Below are 12,009 nucleotides of genomic sequence, written 5' to 3'. Positions count from 1 at the left end.
GGGGAGGCATACAACTGGGAGAGACGACACACTGGGGGATGCATAAAGCTGGGGGAGGCATAAAGCTGGGGGAGGCATAAAGCTGGGGGAGGCATAAAACTGGGAGAGGCATAAAACTGGGAGAGGCGACACACTGTGGGAGGCAAAAAGCGGGGGGAGGCATAAAACTGGGAGAGGCGACATACAGGGGGAGGCATAAAGCTGGAGGAGGCATAAAACTGGGAGAGGCAACACACTGGGGGATGCATAAAGCTGGGGGAGCCATAAAGCTGGGGGAGGCATAAAACTGGGAGAGGTGACACACTGGGGGAGGCATAAAGCTGGGGGAGGCATAAAGCTGGGGGAGGCGACACACTGGGGGAGGCATAAAGCTGGAGGAGGCATAAAACTGGGAGAGGCGACACACAGGGGGAGGCATAAAGCTGGAGGAGGCATAAAACTGGGAGAGGCAACACACTGGGGGATGCATAAAGCTGGGGGAGGCATAAAGCTGGGGAGGCATAAAATTGGGGAGGTATAAAACTGGGAGAGGCGACACACTGGGGTAGGCATAAAGCTGGGGGATGCATAAAGCTGGCGGAGGCATAAAGCTGGGGGAGGCATAAAGCTGGAGGAGGCATAAAGCTGGAGGAGGCATAAAGTTGGGGGAGGCATAAAACTGGGAGAGCCGAAACACTGGGGGAGGCATAAAGCTGGGGGAGGCATAAAGTTGGGGGAGGCATAAAACTGGGAGAGGCGACACATTGGGGGAGGCGTAAAGCTGGGGGAGGCGTAAAGCTAGGGGAGTCATAAAGCTGGGGGAGGCATAAAACTGGGAAAGGCGACACACTGGGGGAGGCATAAAGCTGGAGGAGGCATAAAGCTGGGGGAGGCATAAAGTTGGGGGAGGCATAAAACTGGGAGAGGCGACACACTGGGGGAGGCATAAAGCTGGGGGAGGCATAAAGCTTGGTGAGGCATAAAACTGGAAGAGGTGACACACTGGGGGAGGAATAAATCTGAGGGAGGCATAAATCTGGGGGAGGCATAAAACTGGGGGAGGCATAAAACTGGGGGAGGAATAAAGCTGGGGGAGGTATAAAGCTGGGAGAGGCGACACACTGGGGGAGGCATAAAGCTGGGGGAGGCATAATGCTGGGGGAGGCATAAAGCTGGGGCAGGCATAAAGCTGGGGGAGGCATAAAGCTGGGAGAGGCGATAAACTGGGGGAGGCATAAAACTGGGAGAGGCGACACACTGGGAGAGGCATAAAGCTGGGGGAGGCATAAAGCTGGGGGAGTCATAAAACTGGGAGAGGCATAAAACTGGGGGAGGCATAAAGCTGGGGGAGGCATAAAGCTGGGGAAGGCATAAAACTGGGAGAGGCGACACACTGGGGGAGGCATAAAGCTGGGGGAGGCATAAAGCTGGGGGAGTCATAAAACTGGGAGAGGCGACACACTGGGGGAGGCATAAAGCTGGGGGAGGCATAAAACTGGGAGAGGCATAAAACTGGGAGAGGCGACACACTGCGGAGGCATAAAGCTGGGGGAGGCATAAAGCTGGGGGAGGCGACACACTGGGGGAGGCATAAAGCTGTGGGAGGCAGAAAGCTGGGGGAGGCATAAAACTTGGAGAGGCGACAAACTGGGGGAGGCATAAAGCTGGAGGAGGCATAAAGCTGGGGGAGGCATAAAGCTGGGGGGGCATAAAACTGGGAGAGGCGACACACTGGGTGAGGCATAAAGCTGGGTGAGGCATAAAGCTGAGGGAGGCATAAAGCTGGGGGAGGCATAAAGCTGGGAGAGGCGACACACTGGGTGAGGCATAAAGTTGGGGGAGGGATAAAGCTGGGGGAGGCATAAAGCTGGGGGAGGCATAAAGCTGGAGGAGGCATAAAACTGGGAGAGGCGACACACTGGGCGAGGCATAAAGCTGGGGGAGGCATAAAGCTGGGGGAGGCATAAAACTGGGAGAGGCGACACACTGGGGGAGGCATAAAGCTGGGGGAGGCATAAAGCTGTGGGAGGCATAAAACTGGGAGAGGCGACACACTGGGGGAGGCATAAAGCTGGGGGAGGCATAAAACTGGGAGAGGCGACACACTGGGGGAGGCATAAAGCTGGCGGAGGCATAAAACTGGGAGAGGCGACACACTGGGGGAGGCATAAAGCTGGGGGAGGCATAAAGCTGGGGGAGGCATAAAACTGGGAGAGGCGACACACTGGGGGAGGCATAAAGCTGGGGTAGGCATAAAGCTGGGGGAGGCATAAAGCTGGGGGAGGCATAAAACTCGGAGAGGCAACACACTGGGGGAGGCAGAAAGCTGGGGGAGGCATAAAGCTGGGGGAGGCAACACACTGGGGGAGGCATAAAGCTGGGGAATGCATAAAACTCGGAGAGGCGACTCACTGGGGGAGGCATAAAGCTGGGGGAGGCATAAAGCTGGGGGAGGCATAAAACTGGGAGAGGCGCCACACTGGGGGAGGCATAAAGCTGGGGGAGGCATAAAGCTGGGGGAGGCATAAAACTGGGAGAGGCGACACACTGGGGGAGGCATAAAGCTGGGGGAGGCATAAAGCTGGGGGAGGCATACAACTGGGAGAGACGACACACTGGGGGATGCATAAAGCTGGGGGAGGCATAAAGCTGGGGGAGGCATAAAGCTGGGGGAGGCATAAAACTGGGAGAGGCATAAAACTGGGAGAGGCGACACACTGTGGGAGGCAAAAAGCGGGGGGAGGCATAAAACTGGGAGAGGCGACATACAGGGGGAGGCATAAAGCTGGAGGAGGCATAAAACTGGGAGAGGCAACACACTGGGGGATGCATAAAGCTGGGGGAGCCATAAAGCTGGGGGAGGCATAAAACTGGGAGAGGTGACACACTGGGGGAGGCATAAAGCTGGGGGAGGCATAAAGCTGGGGGAGGCGACACACTGGGGGAGGCATAAAGCTGGAGGAGGCATAAAACTGGGAGAGGCGACACACAGGGGGAGGCATAAAGCTGGAGGAGGCATAAAACTGGGAGAGGCAACACACTGGGGGATGCATAAAGCTGGGGGAGGCATAAAGCTGGGGAGGCATAAAATTGGGGAGGTATAAAACTGGGAGAGGCGACACACTGGGGTAGGCATAAAGCTGGGGGATGCATAAAGCTGGCGGAGGCATAAAGCTGGGGGAGGCATAAAGCTGGAGGAGGCATAAAGCTGGAGGAGGCATAAAGTTGGGGGAGGCATAAAACTGGGAGAGCCGAAACACTGGGGGAGGCATAAAGCTGGGGGAGGCATAAAGTTGGGGGAGGCATAAAACTGGGAGAGGCGACACATTGGGGGAGGCGTAAAGCTGGGGGAGGCGTAAAGCTAGGGGAGTCATAAAGCTGGGGGAGGCATAAAACTGGGAAAGGCGACACACTGGGGGAGGCATAAAGCTGGAGGAGGCATAAAGCTGGGGGAGGCATAAAGTTGGGGGAGGCATAAAACTGGGAGAGGCGACACACTGGGGGAGGCATAAAGCTGGGGGAGGCATAAAGCTTGGTGAGGCATAAAACTGGAAGAGGTGACACACTGGGGGAGGAATAAATCTGAGGGAGGCATAAATCTGGGGGAGGCATAAAACTGGGGGAGGCATAAAACTGGGGGAGGAATAAAGCTGGGGGAGGTATAAAGCTGGGAGAGGCGACACACTGGGGGAGGCATAAAGCTGGGGGAGGCATAATGCTGGGGGAGGCATAAAGCTGGGGCAGGCATAAAGCTGGGGGAGGCATAAAGCTGGGAGAGGCGATAAACTGGGGGAGGCATAAAACTGGGAGAGGCGACACACTGGGAGAGGCATAAAGCTGGGGGAGGCATAAAGCTGGGGGAGTCATAAAACTGGGAGAGGCATAAAACTGGGGGAGGCATAAAGCTGGGGGAGGCATAAAGCTGGGGAAGGCATAAAACTGGGAGAGGCGACACACTGGGGGAGGCATAAAGCTGGGGGAGGCATAAAGCTGGGGGAGTCATAAAACTGGGAGAGGCGACACACTGGGGGAGGCATAAAGCTGGGGGAGGCATAAAACTGGGAGAGGCAACACACTGGGGGAGGCATAAAGCTGGGGGAGGCATAAAGCTGGGAGAGGCGACACACTGGGGGAGGCATAAAGCTGGCGGAGGCATAAAACTGGGGGAGGCATAAAGCTGGGGCAGGCATAAAGCTGGGGGAGGCATAAAATTGGGAGAGGCGACACACTGGGGGAGGCATAAAACTGGGAGAGGCGACACACTGGGGGAGGCATAAAGCTGGCGGAGGCATAAAACTGGGAGAGGCGACACACTGGGGGAGGCATAAAGCTGGGGGAGGCATAAAGCTGGGGGAGGCATAAAACTGGGAGAGGCGACACACTGGGGGAGGCATAAAGCTGGGGTAGGCATAAAGCTGGGGGAGGCATAAAGCTGGGGGAGGCATAAAACTCGGAGAGGCAACACACTGGGGGAGGCAGAAAGCTGGGGAGGCATAAAGCTGGGGGAGGCAACACACTGGGGGAGGCATAAAGCTGGGGAATGCATAAAATTCGGAGAGGCGACTCACTGGGGGAGGCATAAAGCTGGGGGAGGCATAAAGCTGGGGGAGGCATAAAACTGGGAGAGGCGCCACACTGGGGGAGGCATAAAGCTGGGGGAGGCATAAAGCTGGGGGAGGCATAAAACTGGGAGAGGCGACACACTGGGGGAGGCATAAAGCTGGGGGAGGCATAAAGCTGGGGGAGGCATACACTGGGAGAGACGACACACTGGGGGATGCATAAAGCTGGGGGAGGCATAAAGCTGGGGGAGGCATAAAGCTGGGGGAGGCATAAAACTGGGAGAGGCATAAAACTGGGAGAGGCGACACACTGTGGGAGGCAAAAAGCGGGGGGAGGCATAAAACTGGGAGAGGCGACATACAGGGGGAGGCATAAAGCTGGAGGAGGCATAAAACTGGGAGAGGCAACACACTGGGGGATGCATAAAGCTGGGGGAGCCATAAAGCTGGGGGAGGCATAAAACTGGGAGAGGTGACACACTGGGGGAGGCATAAAGCTGGGGGAGGCATAAAGCTGGGGGAGGCGACACACTGGGGGAGGCATAAAGCTGGAGGAGGCATAAAACTGGGAGAGGCGACACACAGGGGGAGGCATAAAGCTGGAGGAGGCATAAAACTGGGAGAGGCAACACACTGGGGGATGCATAAAGCTGGGGGAGGCATAAAGCTGGGGAGGCATAAAATTGGGGAGGTATAAAACTGGGAGAGGCGACACACTGGGGTAGGCATAAAGCTGGGGGATGCATAAAGCTGGGGGAGGCATAAAGCTGGGGGAGGCATAAAGCTGGAGGAGGCATAAAGTTGGGGGAGGCATAAAACTGGGAGAGCCGAAACACTGGGGGAGGCATAAAGCTGGGGGAGGCATAAAGTTGGGGGAGGCATAAAACTGGGAGAGGCGACACATTGGGGGAGGCGTAAAGCTGGGGGAGGCGTAAAGCTAGGGGAGTCATAAAGCTGGGGGAGGCATAAAACTGGGAAAGGCGACACACTGGGGGAGGCATAAAGCTGGAGGAGGCATAAAGCTGGGGGAGGCATAAAGTTGGGGGAGGCATAAAACTGGGAGAGGCGACACACTGGGGGAGGCATAAAGCTGGGGGAGGCATAAAGCTTGGTGAGGCATAAAACTGGAAGAGGCGACACACTGGGGGAGGAATAAATCTGAGGGAGGCATAAATCTGGGGGAGGCATAAAACTGGGGGAGGCATAAAACTGGGGGAGGAATAAAGCTGGGGGAGGTATAAAGCTGGGAGAGGCGACACACTGGGGGAGGCATAAAGCTGGGGGAGGCATAATGCTGGGGGAGGCATAAAGCTGGGGCAGGCATAAAGCTGGGGGAGGCATAAAGCTGGGAGAGGCGATAAACTGGGGGAGGCATAAAACTGGGAGAGGCGACACACTGGGAGAGGCATAAAGCTGGGGGAGGCATAAAGCTGGGGGAGTCATAAAACTGGGAGAGGCATAAAACTGGGGGAGGCATAAAGCTGGGGGAGGCATAAAGCTGGGGAAGGCATAAAACTGGGAGAGGCGACACACTGGGGGAGGCATAAAGCTGGGGGAGGCATAAAGCTGGGGGAGTCATAAAACTGGGAGAGGCGACACACTGGGGGAGGCATAAAGCTGGGGGAGGCATAAAACTGGGAGAGGCAACACACTGGGGAGGCATAAAGCTGGGGGAGGCATAAAGCTGGGAGAGGCATAAAGCTGGGGGAGGCATAAAATTGGGAGAGGCGACACACTGGGGGAGGCATAAAACTTGGAGAGGCGACACACTGGGGGATGCATAAAGCTGGGGGAGGCATAAATCTGGGGGAGGCATAAATCTGGGGGAGGCATAAAGCTGGGGGAGGCATAAAACTGGGAGAGGCGACACACTGCGGAGGCATAAAGCTGGGGGAGGCATAAAGCTGGGGGAGGCGACACACTGGGGGAGGCATAAAGCTGTGGGAGGCAGAAAGCTGGGGGAGGCATAAAACTGGGGGAGGCATAAAGCTGGAGGAGGCATAAAGCTGGAGGAGGCATAAAGCTGGGGGAGGCATAAAGCTGGGGGGGGCATAAAACTGGGAGAGGCGACACACTGGGTGAGGCATAAAGTTGGGGGAGGGATAAAGCTGGGGGAGGCCTAAAGCTGGGGGAGGCATAAAGCTGGGGGAGGCATAAAACTGGGAGAGGCGACACACTGGGCGAGGCATAAAGCTGGGGGAGGCATAAAACTGGGAGAGGCGACACACTGGGGGAGGCATAAAGCTGGGGGAGGCATAAAGCTGGGGGAGGCATAAAACTGGGAGAGGCGACACACTGGGGGAGGCATAAAGCTGGGGGAGGCATAAAACTGGGAGAGGCGACACACTGGGGGAGGCATAAAGCTGGGGGAGGCATAAAGCTGGGGGAGGCATACACTGGGAGAGACGACACACTGGGGGATGCATAAAGCTGGGGGAGGCATAAAGCTGGGGGAGGCATAAAGCTGGGGGAGGCATAAAACTGGGAGAGGCATAAAACTGGGAGAGGCGACACACTGTGGGAGGCAAAAAGCGGGGGGAGGCATAAAACTGGGAGAGGCGACATACAGGGGGAGGCATAAAGCTGGAGGAGGCATAAAACTGGGAGAGGCAACACACTGGGGGATGCATAAAGCTGGGGGAGCCATAAAGCTGGGGGAGGCATAAAACTGGGAGAGGTGACACACTGGGGGAGGCATAAAGCTGGGGGAGGCATAAAGCTGGGGGAGGCGACACACTGGGGGAGGCATAAAGCTGGAGGAGGCATAAAACTGGGAGAGGCGACACACAGGGGGAGGCATAAAGCTGGAGGAGGCATAAAACTGGGAGAGGCAACACACTGGGGGATGCATAAAGCTGGGGGAGGCATAAAGCTGGGGAGGCATAAAATTGGGGAGGTATAAAACTGGGAGAGGCGACACACTGGGGTAGGCATAAAGCTGGGGGATGCATAAAGCTGGGGGAGGCATAAAGCTGGGGGAGGCATAAAGCTGGAGGAGGCATAAAGCTGGAGGAGGCATAAAGTTGGGGGAGGCATAAAACTGGGAGAGCCGAAACACTGGGGGAGGCATAAAGCTGGGGGAGGCATAAAGTTGGGGGAGGCATAAAACTGGGAGAGGCGACACATTGGGGGAGGCGTAAAGCTGGGGGAGGCGTAAAGCTAGGGGAGTCATAAAGCTGGGGGAGGCATAAAACTGGGAAAGGCGACACACTGGGGGAGGCATAAAGCTGGAGGAGGCATAAAGCTGGGGGAGGCATAAAGTTGGGGGAGGCATAAAACTGGGAGAGGCGACACACTGGGGGAGGCATAAAGCTGGGGGAGGCATAAAGCTTGGTGAGGCATAAAACTGGAAGAGGCGACACACTGGGGGAGGAATAAATCTGAGGGAGGCATAAATCTGGGGGAGGCATAAAACTGGGGGAGGCATAAAACTGGGGGAGGAATAAAGCTGGGGGAGGTATAAAGCTGGGAGAGGCGACACACTGGGGGAGGCATAAAGCTGGGGGAGGCATAATGCTGGGGGAGGCATAAAGCTGGGGCAGGCATAAAGCTGGGGGAGGCATAAAGCTGGGAGAGGCGATAAACTGGGGGAGGCATAAAACTGGGAGAGGCGACACACTGGGAGAGGCATAAAGCTGGGGGAGGCATAAAGCTGGGGGAGTCATAAAACTGGGAGAGGCATAAAACTGGGGGAGGCATAAAGCTGGGGGAGGCATAAAGCTGGGGAAGGCATAAAACTGGGAGAGGCGACACACTGGGGGAGGCATAAAGCTGGGGGAGGCATAAAGCTGGGGGAGTCATAAAACTGGGAGAGGCGACACACTGGGGGAGGCATAAAGCTGGGGGAGGCATAAAACTGGGAGAGGCAACACACTGGGGAGGCATAAAGCTGGGGGAGGCATAAAGCTGGGAGAGGCATAAAGCTGGGGGAGGCATAAAATTGGGAGAGGCGACACACTGGGGGAGGCATAAAACTTGGAGAGGCGACACACTGGGGGATGCATAAAGCTGGGGGAGGCATAAATCTGGGGGAGGCATAAATCTGGGGGAGGCATAAAGCTGGGGGAGGCATAAAACTGGGAGAGGCGACACACTGCGGAGACATAAAGCTGGGGGAGGCATAAAGCTGGGGGAGGCGACACACTGGGGGAGGCATAAAGCTGTGGGAGGCAGAAAGCTGGGGGAGGCATAAAACTGGGGGAGGCATAAAGCTGGAGGAGGCATAAAGCTGGAGGAGGCATAAAGCTGGGGGAGGCATAAAGCTGGGGGGGGCATAAAACTGGGAGAGGCGACACACTGGGTGAGGCATAAAGTTGGGGGAGGGATAAAGCTGGGGGAGGCCTAAAGCTGGGGGAGGCATAAAGCTGGGGGAGGCATAAAACTGGGAGAGGCGACACACTGGGCGAGGCATAAAGCTGGGGGAGGCATAAAACTGGGAGAGGCGACACACTGGGGGAGGCATAAAGCTGGGGGAGGCATAAAGCTGGGGGAGGCATAAAACTGGGAGAGGCGACACACTGGGGGAGGCATAAAGCTGGGGGAGGCATAAAACTGGGAGAGGAGACACACTGGGGGAGGCATAAAGCTGAGGGAGGCATAAAGCTGGCGGAGGCATAAAACTGGGAGAGGCGACACACTGGGGGAGGCATAAAGCTGGGGGAGGCATAAAGCTGGGGGAGGCATAAAACTGGGAGAGGCGACACATTGGGGGAGGCATAAAGCTGGGATAGGCATAAAGCTGGGGGAGGCATAAAGCTGGGGGAGGCATAAAACTCGGAGAGGCGACACACTGGGGGAGGCATAAAGCTGGGGGAGGCATAAAGCTGGGGGAGGCATAAAACTGGGAGAGGCGACACACAGGGGGAGGCATAAAACTGGGGCAGACATAAAGCTGGGGGAGGCATAAAGCTGGGAGAGACGACACACTGGGGGAGGCATAAAGCTGGGGGAGGCATAAAGCTGGGGGAGGCAACATACTGGGGGAGGCATAAAGCTGGGGGAGGCATAAAGCTGGGGGAGGCATAAAACTGGGGAAGGCATAAAGTTGGGGGAGGCATAAAGCTGGGGGAGGTATAAAGCTGGGGGAGGTATAAAACTGGAAGAGGGGACACACTGGGGGATGCATAAAGCTGGGGGAGGCATAATGCTGGGGGAGGCATAAAACTGGGAGATGCGACACACTGGGGGAGGCATAAAGCTGGGGGAGGCATAAAGCTGGGGGAGGCATAAAGCTGGGAGAGGCGACACACTGGGGGAGGCATAAAGCTAAGGGAGGCATAAAGCTGGGGGAGGCATAAAGCTGGGGGAGGCATAAAACTGGGAGAGGCGACACATTGGGGGAGGCTTAAAGCTGGGGGAGGCATAAAGCTGGGGGAGGCATAAAGCTGGGGGAGGCATAAAACTGTGAAAGGCGACACACTGGGGGAGGCATAAAGCTGGGGGAGGCATAAAGCTGGGGGAGGCATAAAACTGGGAGAGGCGACACACTGGGAGAGGCATAAAGCTGGGGGAGGCATAAAGCTGGGGGAGGCATAAAACTGGGGGAGGCATAAAACTGGGAGAGGTGACACACTGGGGGAGGCATAAAACTGGGGGAGGCATAAATCTGGGGGAGGCATAAAACTGGGAGAGGCGCCACACTGGGGGAGGCATAAAAATGGGAGAGGCGACACACTGGGGGAGGCATAAAGCTGGGGGAGGCATAAAGCTGGGGGAGGCATAAAACTGGGGGAGGCATAAAGCTGGGGGAGGCATAAAACTTGGAGAGGCGACACACTGGGGGAGGCATAAAGCTGGGGGAGGCGACACACTGGGGGAGGCATAAAGCTGTGGGAGGCATAAAACTGGGAGAGGCGACACACTGGGGGAGGCATAAAGCTGAGGGAGGCATAAAGCTGGGGGAGGCATAAAATTGGGAGAGGCGACACACTGGGGGAGGCATAAAACTGGGAGAGGCGACACACTGGGGGATGCATAAAGCTGGGGGAGGCATAAATCTGGGGGAGGCATAAAGCTGGGGGAGGCATAAATCTGGGGAAGGCATAAAGCTGGGGGAGGCGAAACACTGGGGGAGGCATAAAGCTGTGGGAGGCAGAAAGCTGGGGGAGGCATAAAACTTGGAGAGGCGACAAACTGGGGGAGGCATAAAGCTGGAGGAGGCATAAAGCTGGGGGAGGCATAAAGCTGGGGGGGGGCATAAAACTGGGAGAGGCGACACACTGGGTGAGGCATAAAGCTGGATGAGGCATAAAGCTGAGGGAGGCATAAAGCTGGGGGAGGCATAAAGCTGGGAGAGGCGACACACTGGGTGAGGCATAAAGTTGGGGGAGGGATAAAGCTGGGGGAGGCATAAAGCTGGGGGAGGCATAAAGCTGGGGGAGGCATAAAACTGGGAGAGGCGACACACTGGGCGAGGCATAAAGCTGGGGGAGGCATAAAACTGGGGGAGGCATAAAGCTGGGGGAGGCATAAAGCTGGGGGAGGCATAAAACTGGGAGAGGCATAAAACTGGGAGAGGCGACACACTGGGGGAGGCATAAAGCTGGGGGAGGCATAAAGCTGGGGGAGGCATAAAACTGGGAGAGGCGACACACTGGGGGAGGCATAAAGCTGGGGGAGGCATAAAACTGGGAGAGGCGACACACTGGGGGAGGCATAAAGCTGAGGGAGGCATAAAGCTGGCGGAGGCATAAAACTGGGAGAGGCGACACACTGGGGGTGGCATAAAGCTGGGGGAGGCATAAAGCTGGGGGAGGCATAAAACTGGGAGAGGCGACACACTGGGGGAGGCATAAAGCTGGGATAGGCATAAAGCTGGGGGAGGCATAAAGCTGGGAGAGACGACACACTGGGGGAGGCATAAAGCTGGGGGAGGCATAAAGCTGGGGGAGGCAACACACTGGGGGAGGCATAAAGCTGGGGGAGGCATAAAACTGGGGAAGGCATAAAGATGGGGGAGGCATAAAGCTGGGGGAGGCATAAAACTGGGAGAGGCGCCACACTGAGGGAGGCATAAAGCTGGGGGAGGCATAAAGCTGGGGGAGGCATAAAACTGGGAGAGGCGACACACTGGGGGAGGCATAAAGCTGGGGGAGGCATAAAGCTGGGGGAGGCATAAAACTGGGAGAGGCGACACACTGGGGGAGGCATAAAGCTGGGGAGGCATAAAACTGGGAGAGGCGACACATTGGGGTACGCATAAAGATGGGGGAGGCATAAAGCTAGGGGAGGTATAAAACTGGGAGAGACGACACACTGGGGGATGCATAAAGCTGGGGGAGGCATAATGCTGGGGGAGGCATAAAACTGGGAGATGCGACACACTGGGGGAGGCATAAAGCTGGGGGAGGCATAAAGCTGGGGGAGGCATAAAGCTGGGAGAGGCGACACACTAGGGGAGGCATAAAGCTAAGGGAGGCATAAAGCTGGGGGAGGCATAAAGCTGGGGGAGGCATAAAACTGGGAGAGG

Source organism: Phyllobates terribilis, unplaced genomic scaffold (genome assembly GCF_046119375.1).
Source record: "Phyllobates terribilis strain yellow unplaced genomic scaffold, ASM4611937v1 Scaffold_309__1_contigs__length_2245554, whole genome shotgun sequence".
Classification (NCBI taxonomy): domain Eukaryota; kingdom Metazoa; phylum Chordata; class Amphibia; order Anura; family Dendrobatidae; genus Phyllobates; species Phyllobates terribilis.
This window is presented reverse-complemented; position numbering follows the sequence as displayed.